This window comes from Microtus pennsylvanicus, chromosome 15 (assembly GCF_037038515.1).
Source record: "Microtus pennsylvanicus isolate mMicPen1 chromosome 15, mMicPen1.hap1, whole genome shotgun sequence".
NCBI lineage: Eukaryota > Metazoa > Chordata > Mammalia > Rodentia > Cricetidae > Microtus > Microtus pennsylvanicus.
In genome coordinates, this window is record NC_134593.1 from 39952925 (window position 1) to 39973589 (window position 20665).

Genomic DNA, 20665 nt, shown 5'->3' on the forward strand with positions numbered 1-20665 from the left:
ATAAACAAAAATTAATATTATTTGGCCTTGTTTAAAAACAAAACAGTAAGAAAATAAACTTCTAATTTTAAATTAAACTTTTTCCAACTGAAACAGAAGAAACGTGCACATTCATGAGATGCTATGCTATATTGTAAAAAGTGTGTGTTGTACACAAGTTAAATCAGTTAAAAGTTAAGTTAAAATGTGCAACGTGTCACTTCTCATAGTGAAAACTCTCAAATACTTTCCTTAAGTCTTCTGTGTACATTTGTGTATTTGTGTATAAGTGTGTGTGTTTGTGCACTTGTGCATAACTGATTGTGTGCACATTCATATGGGGGCCAGAAATAAAATTCAGCAGCTTTCCACCATTTCTCTTCATCATATTTTGAGACTGGGTGTGTTGCTGAACGTGGTCCTCACTGAATTGCTGTACTGCGTGTCCTGTAGACACACCTATGCCCTTCCCACAAGAGATGGGATTACAGGTTGCATCCCTATGGCTAACATTTCATCAGTCCTAGAGGTCTGAACATGGGTCCTTAATCTTGCATAGCAAGGACTTTACAACTGGAGCCTTTCCCAATACAATTTGAACTTTTTGAAATACAGAATACTAACATAATTTACATTCAGTTTACTGTGGTTTAGTAGAACAGGTCCTCTTATACCAATACAGCTATAATCAAATATCCATTTGTCCTCCCATCTATCCAATTTTGACTGCTCTGGCCAGCCCATGGGATTACTATTTAATGAGATAAAGTTTTTCTACATACTACATTATGTGGCTTCTATGAAAATTTCTATTTTTATCCATCTTACCTGTCATAATTATTTACATGTTTTCAGAGGAATGAAGGGGAGTAGGAAAAACATATAACTCAATAAAAACATATATTGCCTTCATATTATTTTTGTAGGGATATTTTATTTGTATTGTAATAAATAAAGCTAGCCTGAAGATCAGAGTGTAAAACAGCCCCACTGGTCAGCCTTACAGACCTGGTAGTAGTAACACATAGCTTTAACCCAGTAGCCACACTAGTCTGCCATAGAAACAGGGCAGTAGTGTAGCATGCCTTTGATCCCAGACCTAGAGAGCAATATAAGACAGGAGAAGACAGCTCTCAGACATAGTCTCATTCTGAGATTCCTGGATGAAGGATTGCCATCTCACACTGAGGTAGTGGTAAGAACCAGTAGCTTGCTGTTTAGCCTTTCTGGCCTTCTCGTTAAACCACAATATTTGTCTCTTGGATTTTATTAATTGTGCTGAACTATCTATTTATTTAAATAAGTATTTATCTACTTTTCTTGCTTGAACACAAGAGAATATCTGATCCGAATAATGATCTGTTCTTCTTCTGTTTTACTGCATGACTATTATGTGTTCAATATTTCACTTTATTCCATATGTGTGTGTGTGTGTGTGTGTGTGTGTGTGTGTGTGTGTGTATATATATATATATATATATATATATATATATATATATATATATTCCATTATTTTAAAACATTTAGGGAATGACAGTCTCTTTTTCTGATTCTGCTGCTGTGAAGATACCATGACCATGACAAAATCAATTCTCATAAAAGAAAAATTTTATTTGAGGGTGTCCTTACAGTTTCAGAGGCTTAGTCCATTGTCATTATGTCAGAAAGCAAGGTGGTAGGCAGTCAGGACTGGTTCTGGAGAATTAACTGCCAGCTACATCCTGATCCACAAGCAGAGAGAGGGAGAGCTAGAAGGAGAGGGAGAGGAAGGGGGAGAGATAGAGAGGAGGAAGGGAGGGAGGGAGAGAGAGAGAGAGAGAGAGAGAGAGAGAGAGAGAGAGAGAGAGAGAGAGAGAGAGAGAGAGATTGAGATTGAAATTCTGTGCTTGCATGGACTTTTAAAGCCTCAAAGGCCAACATATGTGATATACTTCCTCCAACAAAGCCACATTTTCTTGACTCTAAAGCCAGGACAGTGTGGCTGAAGCTGCCAAGTTCTGCTGCTTTCTGGGGTTGGTACCTGGCCTCTTCCCTCAATTACATCTGGATTAGCTTTCTGTTGCTGACAGTTTCTTCCACTGCCTAAGCTTTATGTAATTCCTCTTCCCTCAGGCTATAGTTCCCTTTATTTGATTTAGCATCACTCTTTTCTTGTATTTGGTTGGTGTTTCTTGGAAGCCTACTCCTTTCTTAATAGGAAATGGAAGGGGAGTGGATCTGGGGAAGGAAAGACCTGAGAGAAATAGGAGTAGAGAGTGTGGTTGGGATGTATTATATGACAGAAGAGTCTATTTTCAATAAAAATAACAGAATCTTCCCATGAGACTCTTCATTAGTCTTTTTATTTTTAGTAATGCTTGTAGCAATTAAAAAACACCATGACCAGTTAAGGTATCAGTAAATGATTATCATTATTATGGTTCTATAGACAACAATTTAAAAAATATCTTCTTTTGTTTATGTCTGAACTTATTTGTATTTGTATAACATGGTCAGAACCATACTAGTTTGCTGTAGGTTAGAAAAAGTTGTTAATGAACTTTTCCTTGGATTTTTCTTATAAATCCCATTGGAGAAATTTTGAGATAGGAAGACCTCAAGCAAAAATTTTCCTTACTAGGTCATGTTATAGTAAATACAGGTCATTTAGAAATGAATTTTTCAGTTTACTGTTTCCTCTGTTTGCCAGGCTATAGAGTTTCTCCAAACCAGAAAACTATTTTCCCCAAATCTACTGTTATATCAATGTTTCTAGAAGTTGAAGGTTAGCCAAATCTCTAGCCTTGGTGGAAATGATGCTGTTGGTACAGTTTTTTCCATTAAACTCATAGTATTTATCTCATAGTTTTCCAGAAGATTTGTGATGCTAGCTACTGCTTCCAACTGTTTGGAACACTTTTCAGATACATACACCACCTGGGGAAATCTACTTCTCTGTTTAATGCTGAAACTTTTAAAATTGTCTCTTCCATGGTCTATGCTTTCATGTAAAACACTAGAAAGTTTAAGCAGTTTTTAACTTAATTAAATAATATCAATAGATAGAAATAAAACAAAAGTAAACATTCTACATACTTTAGAAATATATAATGACATTTTCATCCTAGAAAACACAAAAGTTTTAATTTTGAAGATTAAAAAGAGATTGTAATTTCTATAAAAATATAGCTTTTACTTTAACGAGTTTGGTTTTGTGTTACATTATTAAGATGGTAAATTGTGTATTGCTATCTTATAAAATTTAAATATCACCTATGTTTGCAACACAAGCAATTTCTATATGGAAGCAAACTCTGCCCCTTCTTAATATGAAAAAGACTCATCCAGGAAAGGTCTATATTCTAGTATCTGTAAATATACAAGGCAAATAACAAAGCTGTTCAGTTCAGATCTACATTTTATTGTTGTGTGGGTGCTTTCTATTATCCAAACAAATCACATGCTGGATGCCTCAGATATTTTAAACCAAATATTGCAGGTACACATCACTGTAAAATACTGTTTTCATTTGAAGCTCAACACTGATCTTGTATACATTTTAGTGAAACACACAATATTTATAGAAAAATAAATTTTAAAGAAGCTTAGAATCCAATCCAATTACTGGTTAAAGGAAGTTATATCTGATGTTCATTATTATTATGGACACTAAAGAGTGCTTAGGGACCACAGAGCACACTTTTTTATATCCCATATCCAGTTTGCTGTGGAGTTTGGGCAATTTTCTAACTTTTAATTTATTTGTTTAGCTAAGCTAATAATAATTTAATGTTAGACAATAGGAAGAGAATAAAGAACTGTTTTAATTCTCTCTCAAGATTCTCAAAACAGAGATAAACTGGGCAAATTTACATAGGTTTTCAGCTACTGTTAAGAAAAGGTAAATGTTTCTTTCCAAGTAAGCAAAAAAAAAAAAAAAATTTAACATTATGGTCTTCCCCCTATACCTTTTGGGGTAATGTGATAGTCTGACTCAGTTGGGTACCTTTCTGCACAGTTACAACTCTGTAATTCATCTGCAGCATGCCAATCAGTCATTGATCTTACAAAATAAGATATATTAGGAAGTCATAGTGAAACAACTGGATAATTACAATCTTGGAAGACAGCAATTGTTTGTGCGGATTAACTCAGTACAATAAAAATGATAGGCATTATTACCTCTATTAATAAATTCAGGAAACAGTAAACAAAACAAATAGGTAAACATTTTGAGTCCTATATAGAAAATATCTCTATTACTATCTAAAGAGATTAGATTTTGCTAGCAACTCCACAAACACAAACTGGAAAATAAGATTTGATGATTCTCTGGTGACATTATGCTGATCAATAGTAGGCACTTACTACAAGTTGTGATACTACAAAAGAAAAAAAAATTGCCGGATTTTATCAATTGTTTTCAATTATCAAGATAAATAACTACTTCTCTAAGGATCCTTCACAAATTTAAGTGTGTGTATGTGTGTGTTTGTATCTTTGTGTGTGTCTTAGATTTGTTTATCTCATTAAAAGTTTGATTAAATAGTCACAATGTTAAAACACTAATTAAAAATATTATATGTAGATATATGTTATGAACAGTTTTGTCAAAATTGATAAGCTAATAATGTAGTACAATATCAATGATTAAAAATAATTACCACTTACCATTTTTTTCAATAATTTTAAGCAACTGCATTTATTATTGAGTCAGTAAATCTTCTGATTACTGATAGGCTCATATCAATAAGTCCAGATATGTGAGTCTATTTGCATATTCTACATGGTCATAATACTCAGATTCTTTAAAAAGTTGGGATTATGATTTCATTGACAAACTACAATCTGTGAAGATTATTTAAGATAGACTATGATATGGTTATCAGTGAATAAACGTTGCTTTCTCTATCTATTGAAAATATATTTTGTAACTACCACCTGACAATTCTATGCATGGCAAACCCACAGGAAAGTCAAAGGACTACTATAAATTCTACTATAACTTCTTAGACGCAGACAAAATCAATCACAAAATAGATATGAGTGATAATATCTTTTGCTTTAAAAAGATTCATATAAATATATTTAGCTTTAGATTACAAGGATAAATATGAGTTTGAAGAAATGTATATATGCAGCAGATCTCTAGTATGAAAAGCCAAATGCAACAAAGGTGCTTCAATTACACTAAGGGGGAATGTGGCACTAGGAAAATATTAATTACATTAATATATTTTGTATAAATTATGGGACTTGAGTCAAAATTTTGATTCTACAACCATATGACACTAAATAATTCATGTCATTTTGAGCTAGATATTAGAGAACAGGCTGGGCAGTGGTTGCGCATGCCTTTAAACTCAGCACCCGGGAGGCAGAAGGAGGCAGATCTCTGTGAATTTGAGGCCAGCCCGGTCTACAAGAGCTAGTTCCAGTACTGGCTCTAAAACTACAGAGAAATGTTGGGAGCTGTGAACCCCAAGATCCTTAATTTCTTCTAAACAATATGTTATGCTTGCATCTGCTCTGAGCACGAGACCCTCAGGAGTTTCTGATGGCAGGGGAGTGGTTTCTGGTAGGTTTGGCTGGGTTGTGGCTATCAGTTAAGGATCCATATATAAGCTGCCCCTGGACATAATAAAGGGGGCATTTCTGTTTTAAGGATGACCATGTCGTGTCTCTGTCTGTGTGTCTTTGTGTGTTTAAATCTCCAGGCCCTTGCCCGGCTCATGAATGGTCCTGTAGTTCAGGCACCGCAATACAGGAGTACCGTACTGTCACATAGTTCATGTGGGTGGTATAAAGAAACTCTGTCTCACAAAACAAACAAAAAAAAAGAAAGAAAAAAGAAAAACAAACAAACAAAAATTAGAGGACAGCCATTCTCTGACTTTGGATTTATATACTTCAAAGAAAATAACATTCAATATGTATAAAGTTTTTTATTATAGTTTTAATGTTTAAAAGTGATTAACAAAAACGAGAGAAAAAAATCTTTGCTTCATAAGCTCATGGCTTTTTTTGTAGAGATTTCCAGCATTTTAGTTTTTATGATTAAGAGGTCAAACTTGAGGCATGCATAGAAAAACAAATTCTCCATGCAGAAAAGTAGTTACAGCACAGTATTTCAAAGTGATTGTTAATGTTAAATTCACCTCTCAAGTTGTAAATAGTAGAAAAATGGTTGTTGCTTTTGTCTCTTCTTTTCCTTGTATTGAAAATGGCTACTATTTCATACACTATATAATGATTAAGGTTTTCCCTTTACCAGCCCTCCTAAGATCATCTCCATCTCCCTTCACATCACTATCCATTCACTGTCTTTCTGTCTCTCTTTGAAAAAAAAGAAAAAGGTTGCCCTTTTGCCTTATTGATTATGTTGTTTGCCTTATAGAAGCTTCTCCATTTCAGGAGGTTCCGTTTATAAATTGTTGCTTTCAATGTCTGTGCTACTTGTGTTATATTTAGGAAATGGTCTCCTGTGACATGCATTCAAGGCTGCTTGCCAATTTCTCTTGAATGAGAACTGTACTTAGGTTGAAGTCTGATAATCTTGGACTTGAATTGTGTGCATGGGGGTAGATATGAATCTATTTGCATTCTTCTACATGATGACATCCAATATGCCATCACCATTTGTTGAAGATGCCTTTTCCCCCACTGTATAATTTTAGTTTCTTTGTCAAAAAACCAGGTGTTCTTAGGTGTGTGGATTAATATCAGCATCAATTCTGTTGGTCCACCTGTCTGTTTTTTATGCCAAGACCAAGCTGTTTTCATTACTGTAGCTCTATAATAGAACACGATTTTAGGTTTGATGATATCTCCAGAACTTTCTGAATATAACACCACTAGGAAAACGCTGAGATTGACAATTTATAAGTGAGACCTCCTGAAACCGAGAAGCTTCTGTAAGACAAAGGACACAGTCAACAAGACAAAACAGCAGCCTACAGAGTGGAAAAAGATTTTTTTCAACCCTACATCACACAATGGACTGACCTCCAAATTATAACTGAGAAACTTCTATAAGGCAAACAAGATAATCAATAAGACAAAAGGCCAATCTTTTTCTTTTTTTCTAAAGAGAGACAGAAAGACAGTGAATGAATAGTGAAGTGAAGGGAGATGACAGCCTGACTTCCTCATGTTCAATCAGTTGAGTAATTATTGTAGTTATTGTCTTAGAAATAGGGCTTTACCATCAGTTTGTGGAAAGCAAACAATAGTATTGGTAATAGCTTTGATTGTTTGGAATTCCCCATCAGTCTCTTTATTCAGACAATAAATCAATTAAGTGTAATCCATTCCTGATACTGGAAGTACAGTTGATATTAAGATGTAGCTAATGGTGGCTCTGTCTCCCCCATTATTTGGCTATTTCATTTAGCTGACCTTCAAAAATATATATGTTATTGGAGGCTAATACTGTATTATGGTTTCATATGACCCATCAGGCGGCCTGTAGGTTCAATTTTTACTCCCTCATGGTCCCCTCCCACTTCCCTTTTCAGTTGCTTCCCTACCCATGTCCAACCATAACAATCAAGTCTATCTTTTTTTCCTAGTAAGATTCATTTCTCAATCCTACTTGCTTACTCTAAAACTAGTCATTGTGGCTATATACATTATAGCATTCTTGTGGAAGACATAATAGCTAATGACCATCTCTAAGAGAATACATGTCATATTTGTCTTCCTGAGTTTGGTTTATATCATTCATGAGGATTTTTTTTCTTTTTCTATCCATTTTGTAACAAATTTTATGATTTTACTTTTTCATGACTGAGCAAGAGTTCATTATGTAATTGTATCACATTTTTCTGATGAACATATATTCTGTTTTGAATTTCTGCCTATTTTGAATTGTGGAGCAAAATGCACATGACTGAAAAAGTGTTTCTGTGGCAGGATGAAACATCCTTTGGATTTATGTCCCAATGATAAATATTAAGCAGTAAGTCACCATCGAAACTAACATTGCTCACGATAAAGCATGTAGCTGCTGGACATGTGACCTAGCATATGCAAGGTTCTGGGTTCAGTTTTCAGTTTTTAGAAAACAAAATGAAAAATGACACCATTAAAATAATATTTAAAACTGTATGTCGGAAGAAAAGGGAGATAGAAGGAAAGAGAAGGAGGAAGAATGAAAATTAGAATCTCAGCAACCTCCAAGAGTAAACTCATACATTTGCATGATTTACTATTGCTTTCACACAGCATTGTATTTCACCATAGAGCACATCATGAGTTGCTTTCTATCTAAACTTAAGGAGCACCCTTAAAACACGTCAGCTTCCTTAATCTGGCACCATTTTATATAACCATAAATTCTCACAGCTTATTTTTGACATACTTCACAGCACAGAAGTCCATAGAATGCCAGACTAGCTTATTATAAGCAATGATTAGAGTAATTGCTGCTAAGAGTAAATTTTATAAATGAGTAAAAAAAAGCCACATGTAATTCAACAGAGTTTTCGTGATACAATTTAAACAGGAAGCTCCATTAAAAAAAACTTTACCAAAATACTTATAATCTAGAGTCCAAATGATTACATTGTACTCAAAAAATATGAAATTCAAATTCCATTAGAATACCACTAGCAGAATGGATTTGCTTTTCAACAGCTTATTAACTATTTGCTTGGGGTTGATTTGCTTTAAGAAAAGGGGAAAACTCAACAACCCATTTTGTGCCAAAATTAATTCTAACAGTAATACATTTTGTGCTCCACTGACTTTCAATTTATTACCAGTGGAGCTTGGTTGATTGTTTTGATCTTCAGTTTATTAGCAATGAAGTAGGATTTACTGTGCCATCGCCTTTCAGTAACATAAATGTTACTTCACTGAGCTGGGGCCTCATTGTCAAGCACTACAAGAACATAATTTAATTGTCTGGCTTTGCTTAAACTCGTGATTCTTTTGAGTGAGGTAGAATGTTTGATGTCAGATTTGTCTTACTGAATATTTATTTCTGAATTTCAGCTATAAGCATGAGACAGCAGTCTAAAGATCTGCCTTTGCAGTTCAGGTATACTGATACCAGAGAAAGGTGAGTAAGTCCTAAGGTTGTAGATACTGAAGTGGAGGAGCCTTTATATTCAAAAATCATTTATTTTTCAAAAGATATACTAGTTTTTTGTTGGGAATTCATGTACTGTCTCAAATACTTTAATTGATAGATACTTGCTTTCATAAACAAATTTAAAACTGAAGATTTCTGTAATAATTACAGATTTTCTTGATAATACAAAACCTGATTGCTCTTTGAGCTGATGAGGGAGGGGGACTTGATCGGGAAAGGGGGAGGGAAATGGGAGGCGGTGGCGGGGAGGAGGCAGAAATCTTTAATAAATAAATAAATTAATTAACATAAAAAAATCATAAAACACATGGAAATAAATCTCATAAAAGTGAAAAAAATACATTTTTTACAAAGATTTTCTTTTGAAAATGTAGTTTGAGAGGCCCAAAATAAATTTTAATGTTTTCTCCTTGTTTGAAATTTTGATTAATTTTCTATCACTCCACTTCTTCAATATCAACACTATGGTAATTCTTCAGTAATTTCAGACTTGGGCTTTACCTTATCCCTCTCAATTTTTAGTCATGATTTTCATCCAGTCTAGACACAAACTAATGTAGACAGTTTCACCTTTAGTTATCATAGGCTTCTTTCCAAAATTACTTTATCTGGAAGGTGTTTTCAAGTCAGCAATTGTCTGAAAGGCAGAAACATGTTTTTTTTTTTTCACATATTCTAGCACAGAGCTGTTATGTCTCTAACAAGAATTCTAGAAAAAAAAATCTCTTAGGTAAAAATGGAACTGTGTTAGCAGTTCTACATGGAAAAACTGGGAGCCCGGATATGAACAACTCACAGAGTAGATGCTTGATAAGGGAATAATAAGGATTCCCTAAAAATGTTAGGTAGCAGACACCTGGCTGATGTTCTTAGTAATACAGATAGAAATCTATGTAGAGGAATAGAATGTAAGTGTTGAAAGACAATAATAGAATATCTGTGATATTTGATAGGTTCACTTTTATTGTGATTTCCATTCGATGCTATAAAATAGTCGTTTTTTTATTATTTTAAATGTTCTGCAAAGGTTCTTAATTAAGAGTAAAAAACTATTGGCCTGGAGAGATGGCTCAGTGGTTAAGAACACTAGCCACTCTTTCCAAGAACCTGGATTCAATTCCCAGCACCCACATGGCAGTTCACACCTATCTGGTGCTCCAGTTCTGAGGAAGGTGGCATCTTTACACAACATATATACACACAAAATGCCAGTGCACATAATAAAGAATAAGAATTACAATCTAAAATAAGGCATTCATGAACATATAGGTAGAAACTGATCTTTGATTAAGATTGATAATAAACCACAGCTTTTCCTGAACAGAAAATGGAAGGAAAGTAAATCAAAGAGATCAATTAGTAGTATCCTAGCACATGAAAATGGCAAAATTCTCATGTCCTAAAACCTATGGAAGAACAAAATTTTAGGCAGAGGAAGTAACTGTACCATTTTTCTATGGAGTACTGATAATAAAAGGAGAAAATGCCATCGTTTAAGCTTACCAATAAATAATTCATCTGTTGCCTCAGTAAAACTTGTGTTTTTGAAGGGGTGAATATGAGTGTAATAGAAAACAAAAATACTGAAGTGATAAAATTAATGGGAGGCCGCTTGTTGTTTTATTTGTTTATCTTTGAGTACACTGCAGACCATACAAGAAAATCACGATTGCATATGCAGAAGCACAAGCTGCTCAAGCCCCTCTTGTGTCGAATGTAGCTTGTGGTGAGACTCATGTGCATTAGTTTGACTTTTTGAATGTTGGAAATATTTCCTTATTTCTGATATTTTCATGAAAAAATGGTTTGAATCTCTGCTAAGGTTCTGTACATAAAGGAAGTTACATATTTTTGGATAAGTTTATTCATGCATTTCATACTACCTACCAATATTTCTGTCCATTTCTGTGTCTACATCGTTGCCTTGATCTCTTTCACACACACACACGTATATGCAAATGCATATACATACATTTGTCCATATACACACAAATAAAACGACATACACAAAGCTTTGCTTTAGTTACACCAGATTATCTAGTACTCCATGTTCTCTATCTCATCCCTGTCCCTGGAGCAGCCTATATTTTTATAATATTTCTTCAGAATGAAAAAACTAGGTAATTGATAGTTGAAAATTATAGGTAGAAATGACTTAAGATCTCATATTTATGTGGCATTATCTAAACCTTGGTAGAAAAGAGAAATTTTTACATGTAATATTCTACATAGCCTCAAACTAATCTAAAATTCTGGAGCAGAAATGTGCACATTTAGTAAAAAATAAAATAATATCAACCTGGTATTAAGGATGGTGGAAGTGCTGTTGATCCATCCCTGTATTTTGTCAGTTTAGGACTCTGCTGAGGTGCAGCTATAACTTACGTGTAATTTCTACACACACTGTGAGTTGGTCTTCACAAGTCCCTTAGTCATCCTATCCACATTCACTGCCTGCCACTGCTCCAGAGTCCAAAACACTGCTCCATTTACACATTCTATGATAGTGTCTGGTCCTCAGAGGGGGCCACAGAAAGGTGTTACCTTCACCTCTCTGAGTTGACATGTTCTGTATATCACACATTCCAATAGCTGTGAATTCATGTTTAATTCGGTTATTCTTTAAGATGCTTTTATAAATATATAAATGATTCCTTTTAACTTATAAATTCACAAAAATAAAATCAATAATTTATATATCTGTCTCTATCTGTCATCTATATATATATATCATCTATCTATATTCATGTATCTATCTATATCTATTTAACTATATCTGTCTATCTACTTATCTACATCGCTCTCTGCAAGCAATGTTATGTATTTATTTTTGGTTCTGAGTCAAGATCTAATACAATATAGCCTGCCTTCCAGGTCTCTGTTTAGGTGAGGTGATCATAAAACTCTTGAACTTTCTCCCTCTGGTTTGTAAGCCCTAACATTATAAGTGTGTGACACCATGCCTGGATGCAATAGCTTTTTAAATAGGAATCTGTGGTGGTTGGAGACTTCAGTATATTGGGACATATGATTTCACCACACTTTTGAAAATCATCTATGAAATATCAGTTTGCCCCCAAAGGAAGAGTTTGTAGAACTTTTGGTATGTGTGTAGCTGTGTGTGTGTGTGTGTGTGTGTGTGTGTGGCTTGTCATGGTTAATTATTAGATGAGTTCTAACTCTTAGTCTTGACCAAAATAAAGCTGTACATTTGAAAAAACACTTCTTACCTTATCCCAGTGATTTGGGGGCTGACACTAGAAACTTGAACAAATGATGCTGTCTCCCAGTGATTTTTTTCTTTCCCTTTTCTCATTTCTTTCAGTTTGGAGGTAGTGGTTTACCAGAGCTAAAAATGTAGTACCCTTGGGATACCCTTTCAAACCACCTTGTGTCTTTCCTTACTTAACAGAATATGAAAGAAATATTCAGAGTATAATTCCTTCAAGATAATTGATTATCCCCCTGCCTCTCTCTTACACACACACACACACACACACACACACACACACACACACACACAGATAAACAGAGACAGAGATTCATAGAGACGCATAGAGACAGAGAAAGGCAGACAGAGAGAGAGAGACAAAGAGGGGCAGAAAGAGAGAAAACAAGAGGGACAGACAGACACACACATAATTTTAAATGTTCAAGTGATTCCAAAAATCCTTTCTGAAATAAATATTTTAATTTTTTGTTTCTTTTCATTTATTCTCTATGTACTCATACAAATTTTTAAGACCCTTGTCATTTCCCTTATTTACAAGAACAACCTTGTCATGCTAAACACTGGCAAATATGTTATTTTCATTTTCTCATAGAGCAAATGAAGCTCCCCCCTCTCTCTCCAATATATATATATATATTGACAAAACTGTGTGTCTATTTTCCTTTAATTTTTTTGTAATATCCTTGATGAAGATTTTAGCCAGGGCTGATGTGATTATTTTACTGCACGTATAGTTGGAGAAGCCCACTGGGTATTTCCTAGAAGCACGTAGAACATCCCAGAAAACCATGTCATTCTCATTCCAATATTTTTACCTGGAAAGAGGCCTAAAAGATGGAGCTTGTTAGAATCACTAGTGGAGCAACTTTGAGCAGTTCTGTCTGCACAGAGGGTGTCTTACACCTAGGGTGAGGACTTCAAGAAAGGGTATCCCAAGGGTACTGCATTTTTAGCCATCTTCTGAGTTCAGAAACTTCCTAACTTCTGCGACATTTATCACAGATGCTATTAAGGACTTTTGCACAACCTCAAGAGGAATGGAATTAATCTATCTGTTATGCCCAAATCTGCGAAATCCCCTCAAGGCCAAGAAGTAAACTGAGTCCCATATGTAAAAGCAAAGAGCCTTTATTTTAATCAAGTTTGCAAACTCTGTCTCTCCGCATGTCCAACGTATTGGAATAACCAGAGAGCCCAATTAGAATTGGGTTTTTATAGTAGTAAAGGTGGGGTGAGGGGTCTCTGAGGCTCAGAACCCCTGATTGGCTGACATTTGTCTAGTGGTGTCCTGGTGGGGTATGCTGGCAGGTGTTTCTATTTACGAATGTCAGGCATTTCCTTTGACTGGTCTGCTCTTGGGTGGGGATCAGGTTATCTCATCTTGTGGTTCTTTCCTGCTACCAGGTATTGCTTTAGGGTGAACTACAGATACTCAGGCCTCTTATTAGATTTTTCGAGGGCAGAGTTCTACTCTGGCAGGTGATAATGGTTGGAAATAAAGAATTTCCTTTGAGTGACCTGCCTATACTTAGCTTATCATGCTGGTCCCACATCTACAGCATCCCTCTGTCCTCAAAAATTATTTTGATGTTTATTTTCTTTAAAAAAAACTTTCAGATGACTATATTCTGGCTACTTCAACCCATCTTTTTTTTTTGCCTAAAAAATCTGTTTTTCAGAAAACTTAGTATCCTGAATTTATTTATTTTTATTTTTTTAAAGATTTATTTATTATGTATACAATGTTCTATCTGCATGAATGTCTGCAGGTCAGGAGAGGGTGCCAGATCTTACTATAGTGGTTGTGAGCCACCATGTGTTGCTGGGAATTAAACTCAGTACCTCTGGATGAGCAAGCAGTTCTCTCAACCACTGAGCCATCTCTCCAGCCCCCTATTTAGTTTTATTTAACACTTACATGGAAACTATTCAAAATACTCCACATGTACCAATCAAAGCTGTCTTCATTATTACCTCATCATAAAAATAAGGAAGTGTGGCATGTAGAGTTTACTTAACAGTTCCCAAATTTTGGCTTAGGAAGTTGTAGAGTTGCATCTTAATCTATAGTATGTGGTCTCAATACATTTCCTCCTCAACTATCTTTAGCAGCTGAAAAGTGTCTTTCTAATGAATATAAATTCTAATCATTGACTTAGTCATGTCTGAAAGTTAAAGTTTTTGCAATGCCAGCCTTAGTATTACTTTCTTTTAGAGTTGTCCTTTGAATATCTCGTGTACAGCTCCTTTAATGATCCTCTTCCTTTGTTTTATACTTTGCCTCTGTGTAGGCTAGAGAATAATAAATACAAACTTGCATTTTCATCCTTCAAATCCTAGAGTGAGAGCAACCATATGATTGACACCTATATAATTATGTAATGAGCGGATGACTAATGATATCTTAAATCAATGTTCATTTTTCTATGGATTTTGAATGATAATGCTGAAGTATGGACATATTTTTACTGTTATAGTTATACTATACCATAATTTAAGAGTACTTATGAAGAAATGAGTAATTTCTCTGCTTTGGTTTGAATCATAGCATACACATTTTATAAGTCTTATACTATTTCTTCATGCTAGGAATACTAGAAATGTTCCATTTCAAAAGGAATATTTTATTTTAGGACCTCTCACTTTGTGTAGAAAGATCATAAATGTCATAAATGTCTAGCCGAGCTTTCACAGTGAGACACTGACTTTATAAAAATTCAATGGCATTGGAGAATACTAAGACTATTATTATAGTTAGTGTAGCTATCTAGAGAATGAGTTAAGTAGGAAAGAAAATCCATATTTAATTAAAACTAAAATAGCTAGGCATTTTATGGGCAAGAATGAAATGATATCCATGCATGGTATTCATTTAATGCTTAATGAGAACATCTGGTCAGATTTCTAGATTTCACATTTAGACTGCAGAATGGGAAATGGCCTTCTTTCCCAGAGGCTACACTATAAAGTCAAAGCTGAAATGATATAATGAGTAGATTTATGCAATTCAATTGTAGTGGCTCTAAACCTTAACATAAAATTATACTGCGTAGGATGAAAGGTGCTCAAAGAAGATAGGAACCAATATTTATCTGGTAATCAAGGAACTGGGAGAATGAACAATGAATAACTAACAAAGAAAGACCCTCATCAGATCATTTCTTTTGACTGGAAAGCCTTCTTATAAAGGGCATAATTTCAAAAAATTTAGTAAAATATGAAGAGGAGAATGCTGAAGTATATTCAGTGATTTAATAGTGATTTAAAAAAATAATTGATCTTACATGTTTGCAAAGTATATATTCATTTATACTCCAATAAGCTCAGGGGGATGTCTGCAAACACCAAATAAATTTTAGAAAGAATAATTCATGTAATTACTGTTAATTTACATGTAGAATAAAAATGATGGTGGAACATACAAGATAATTTAATATGAGTTGACAAAAATCTTATAATTTTTTCTTAAGACATCTTATATTATTTCAAGCAATGTGTTAATTTAAAAAATAAATAAACATTCAAAGATAACTTTTCTAATAGGTAATCTCTCTCAAAACAAAAAGGAAAGCAAAGAAGCAATCAGTAGCTTTCTTATATACCTATGATAAATATACTAGAAAAGTCATCATGAAAAGAATCTCATTTAGAACACCTTCAAAAAATCACCCAGACACAAATCTACATGAAAGCATGAAAGAACACTACAATGAAAATTTGAAGATACAAAGAAGTTTTGAGAAAAACTCTGGAAAAGTTTTTTACCCACTTTCATGCACCAAAAATAATCATCTGTAAAAATGACCATCCTACCAAAAGCAAATTACAGATTCATTACAATCACAGTAACAATTATAGATAATCTCTTCAGAGATGTAGAAAAACATTTCAAATTTGTGTGAATGTACCAAAAAGAGCCAATGCAATCATGAACAAGAGCAACAACAAAAATGGAGCAGAGGGTATCAACCTATCACATTTCAAATTATAGTACAGAGCCATTGTAATAAAACCAACACAGTCCTGGCCAAAAAAATATATAGAAATAAATTAAATAGGAAAGAAAACTAAATATAAGTATACACACACACATAAACACGCATACTCTCTTTCATGCACACACACATAAACACACATGCACACACACACTCACACATTGGAGATAAGATAGAATCTTCAACCAATTGTTTTGCAAAATTGGGTTTGAAAACACAGGAAAACAAAATTCAATTCTTATGTCTCAACCTGCACTCAATCCATAACTGCAATCAGATCAAGGCTCTAAACCTTCAAACTATCACTGAAACTGCCAGAATGAAAACTAGAAACTATGATTCAGCTGATAGACATGTGCAAGAACTTTCTTAATAGACTCCATCAGCACAGAAAATAAGACCAACAGTTGTCTGATAGAACTCAAAACTAAAAATCTTCTGTAAAAGCTAAGGAAGCAATCGACATCAAAAAGCAGCATACAGAATTCAAAAGAGTCTTTAACAACAATCCATTCATGCAAGAGATAATTATTGTCTATATTATATAAATATTTCAAAACATTAAACACTAAGAAAAGAAACATTTACAATTGTTCTAGGTTGGAAAACTAGGTATGAGATGTGTGTTGAAGTGAGGTTGGCATAGAGTATAGGTAGTGTGAAGGAGGGATGAGGGTAATGGGAAAAGGAGGGTTAAGTGGAGTGGGGACATGAGAATAGATTAAAGAGAGACTAGCAGGATAGATGATGGAACCCACTATTGCATAAACCTACGACTGTGGTATCACTTTAGATCTGACAAATATCACAGGCTACTGTCATTGCTCTTGTCCACTCTTCAGAACTTGAATGTAGAATTCTACTGGGAGATAAACCTCTCACCTGCTTCAGAAATCAGACTGGTATTGACTAAAAACTTTATTAATGGTTAGGTTTAATAGTACTGGAATCTCCTATGTAAACCCCCTGGGCAGAAGAAGAATCTATCTGACAAAATAATGAAGGTTGGATGCCACACTAACAAGGCATTGAAAAGATATGACTATTGGGAATATATTGGCAAATGCTCCTTAAGTAATCAACATTTTTTGAAAATGGATATAAGACCTGCTTCTCTGATTTAATTCATGCTTGGTACCATTAATAGGCCAAGATCTTATGACACAAGGTAGGTGCTAGATCTTAGGAAGAAGCTGTAAAAAATATTCTGTTAGATGTGCATAACCTATAACAGATCCATAAAGATTTATCATAATATCCTAATATCGATGTATCTCTTAATTCTCATCAGACAGGATTTAGTTTTTAGTAGATGATGATTAGCACACTGTCCCACACCTAGAAAATGTGAAAAGAATAAAAGACTGTGAAATGCTCATCTTTAAATGCAACATTTCTCATACATCCATGTACACGGATCACTGAAAACTAGGAAACAGAAAGGTTATAAGAGCCATAGGCTGAGGATAGGGAACCTGAAATGACCCTATCCTATAGCCATACTGATGAATATCTTACATATCACCACAGAACCTTCATCTGGCGATGGATGGAGATAGAGACAGAGACCCACCTGGAGCACTGGACTGAGCTCCCAAGGTCCCAATGAGGAGCAGAAGGAGGGAGAACATGAGCAAAGAAGTCAGGACCACAAGGGGTGCACCCACCCACTGAGACAGTGGGGTGATCTATTGGGAGCTCACCAAGGCCAGCTGGACTGTGACTGAAAAAGCATGGAATAAAAACGGACTCTCTGAATATGGCGGACAATGAGGGCTGCTGAGAAGCCAAGGACAATGGCACTGGGTTTTGATCCTACTTCATGTTCTGGCTTTGTAGGAACCTAGCCAGTTTGGATGTTCACCTTCCTAGACCAGGATGGAGGGGGGAGGACTTTGGACTTTCCACAGGGCAGGGAACCCTGACTGCTCTTCAGACTGGAGAGGTGCAGGGAGAGGAGCGGGGGGGAGGGGGAGGGGAGTGGGAGGAAGAGGAGAAAAATGGGAGGCTGGGAGGAGGCAGAAATTTTTTTCTTCAATAAAATAAAATAAAATAAGAGCCATAGGCTGTCAGATAAATGTAGTGAAACAGTGTGTTGTCAGACACAACAGTATATATATATTCACGTATGAGATCACTGTGGTGGTGACAACATGAAGAAGACATAAGCAAGATCAAGATAGAAAAAAGATCACCATGGTGGGAAAAGTTGGTTATATATTCTCATTCCTATCTAATACATTCTTTGGCAATTGATGATTTCTTTGAGATTGTAGACATAATTCTCTACAGAGAATTTAGCCACCGAGAAGCAAGTCATGACACAGTGGATGCTCTAAATCCATACACACAGTGACAGCACTAAGTGAACTCAATGAGTTAAAAAGTCAAGACATATTAAATAGGGAAGGAATAGAAATGTTTTTGGAAGACAGGCAGTGGGGTTGTAAAATGAATAAAAATTGTACAAGCATGAAATTCTGAAGCAGTAAAAAGATAAAAGAACTTGGCTATGAACTGATCCGAAAATTCTTTAAAAAGGAAGAAATACAAATGGCTAGTAGAAGCTTTAAAAGGTGTTCAAAATCCTTAGCAACGAGGAAATTGCGTATTAAAACTAAGATGCCATCTCACTGTAGTCAGAATACCAATCATCACGAATAAATAAATACTAGATTGGATGATGTGAATGCGAAATACTTATACACTGGTGATGAGAGGAAGACTCTGGTAGCGACTTTGGGAAATTGTTTTGACTTTTCTCAAATACTAGAACAAGAACAAGTGGTGACTCATAAGTGCCATATATCCAATATTTAGATTCTACTATAGCAATGCTTGCCCCGGTGTTCATTTGTAGGTGAAGTTTTTGGCCAGGACTGCAGACTCCCCAAATAACCACACAGAGACTTATTATTAATTGTAAATGATCTGCCCATAGCTTAGACTTGCTACTAATTAGATTTCACATTTTAAATTAAATCATATATTTATCTATGGTCTACCATGTTGCAGTATCTTTTTCAGCATGGAATGCTCTTCTCCCTGTTTCTGTTTCCTCTGCCCTCCTATTACCCAAAATTTTCACAGTTTGGCTCTTCCACCTAATCTCTTCTACCTAGCTATTGCCCGTTCAGCTATTCATTATCAACGAGAAAAACACATCTTTACAGTAGACAATATTATTATTCTACTGTGTTCATTGATGCTCAATCCACAATAGCTGGGAAATGGAATTGACATAGTCATTTGCAGATAAATTGATATGCAAATTGGGATACATATACACAACTGAACATTATTCAACTTAAAAAAACTTAAATAATGCAATTTGTAGGTTAATATAGGCACCTGGAATTTTTTTTTTTTTTACTGAGCTAGGAAACTCAAACTACAAAGATAAATGCTTCATGTATTCTCTCATTTACAGGTCTTAATTTTTTAAATGTTATCCTGAACAAAAGTAGAAGCCAGCCGGGCGATGGTGGCGCATGCCTTTAATCCCAGCACTTGGGAGGCAGAGGCCGGCAGATCTTTGTGAGTTCGAGACCAGCCTGGTCTACAAGAGCTAGTTCCAGGACAGGCTCCAAAGCTACAGAGAAACCCTGTCTCGAAAAACCAAAAAAAAAAAAAAAAAAAAAAAAAGTAGAAGCCAGGAAACTAGACTATTGTTGTAGAAAATACATTAAAGAAAGTGGGATAGTAGATTGTGGGTGAAGTAAGAGAAGAGACATGGGGTAATAGGGTTGGAAATAAATAACCTTTAAGAGTCAAAGGAGCGTTGAAGGGTTTAATGTAAAGGAAGAGGTACTGAGAACTCAAGAACAATGGCAATGGGTTTTTGATCCTACTGCACATACTGGCTTTGTGGGAGCCTAGGCAGTTTAGATGCTCACCTTACTACACCTGGATGGAGGTGGGTGGTCCTTGGACTTCCCACAGGGCAGGGAACCCTGATTGCTCTTTGAGCTGACAAGGGAGGGGGACTTGATTGGGGGAGGGGGAGGGAAATGGGAGGCTGTGGCAGAGAAGAGACAGAAATCTTTAATAAATAAATAAATTTAAAAAAACAAACCTTTTTTTTTTAAAAAAAAAGACCTCATGACCTCCTACAATCTCAAATTCAATAAAAATTCTCAGTAAAACTATAATTGATGTTTGTAAATCATATGTGGAATGACACAGGGGATAAAGGTTTAAATTTAGTGAAAATGGGTGTAAGGACAGGGGAAACAAGGATGGAAGGGAATATATCAACACTAACATGCATGTATTTAAAGTTGATCTATTAAATTGTAAGCTATTCTCAATATATAATTTTGGCAAATCGAGTGTGAATAGAGGTATCTCACATTGGTACTCATAGTAGAGTATTGTTATTGC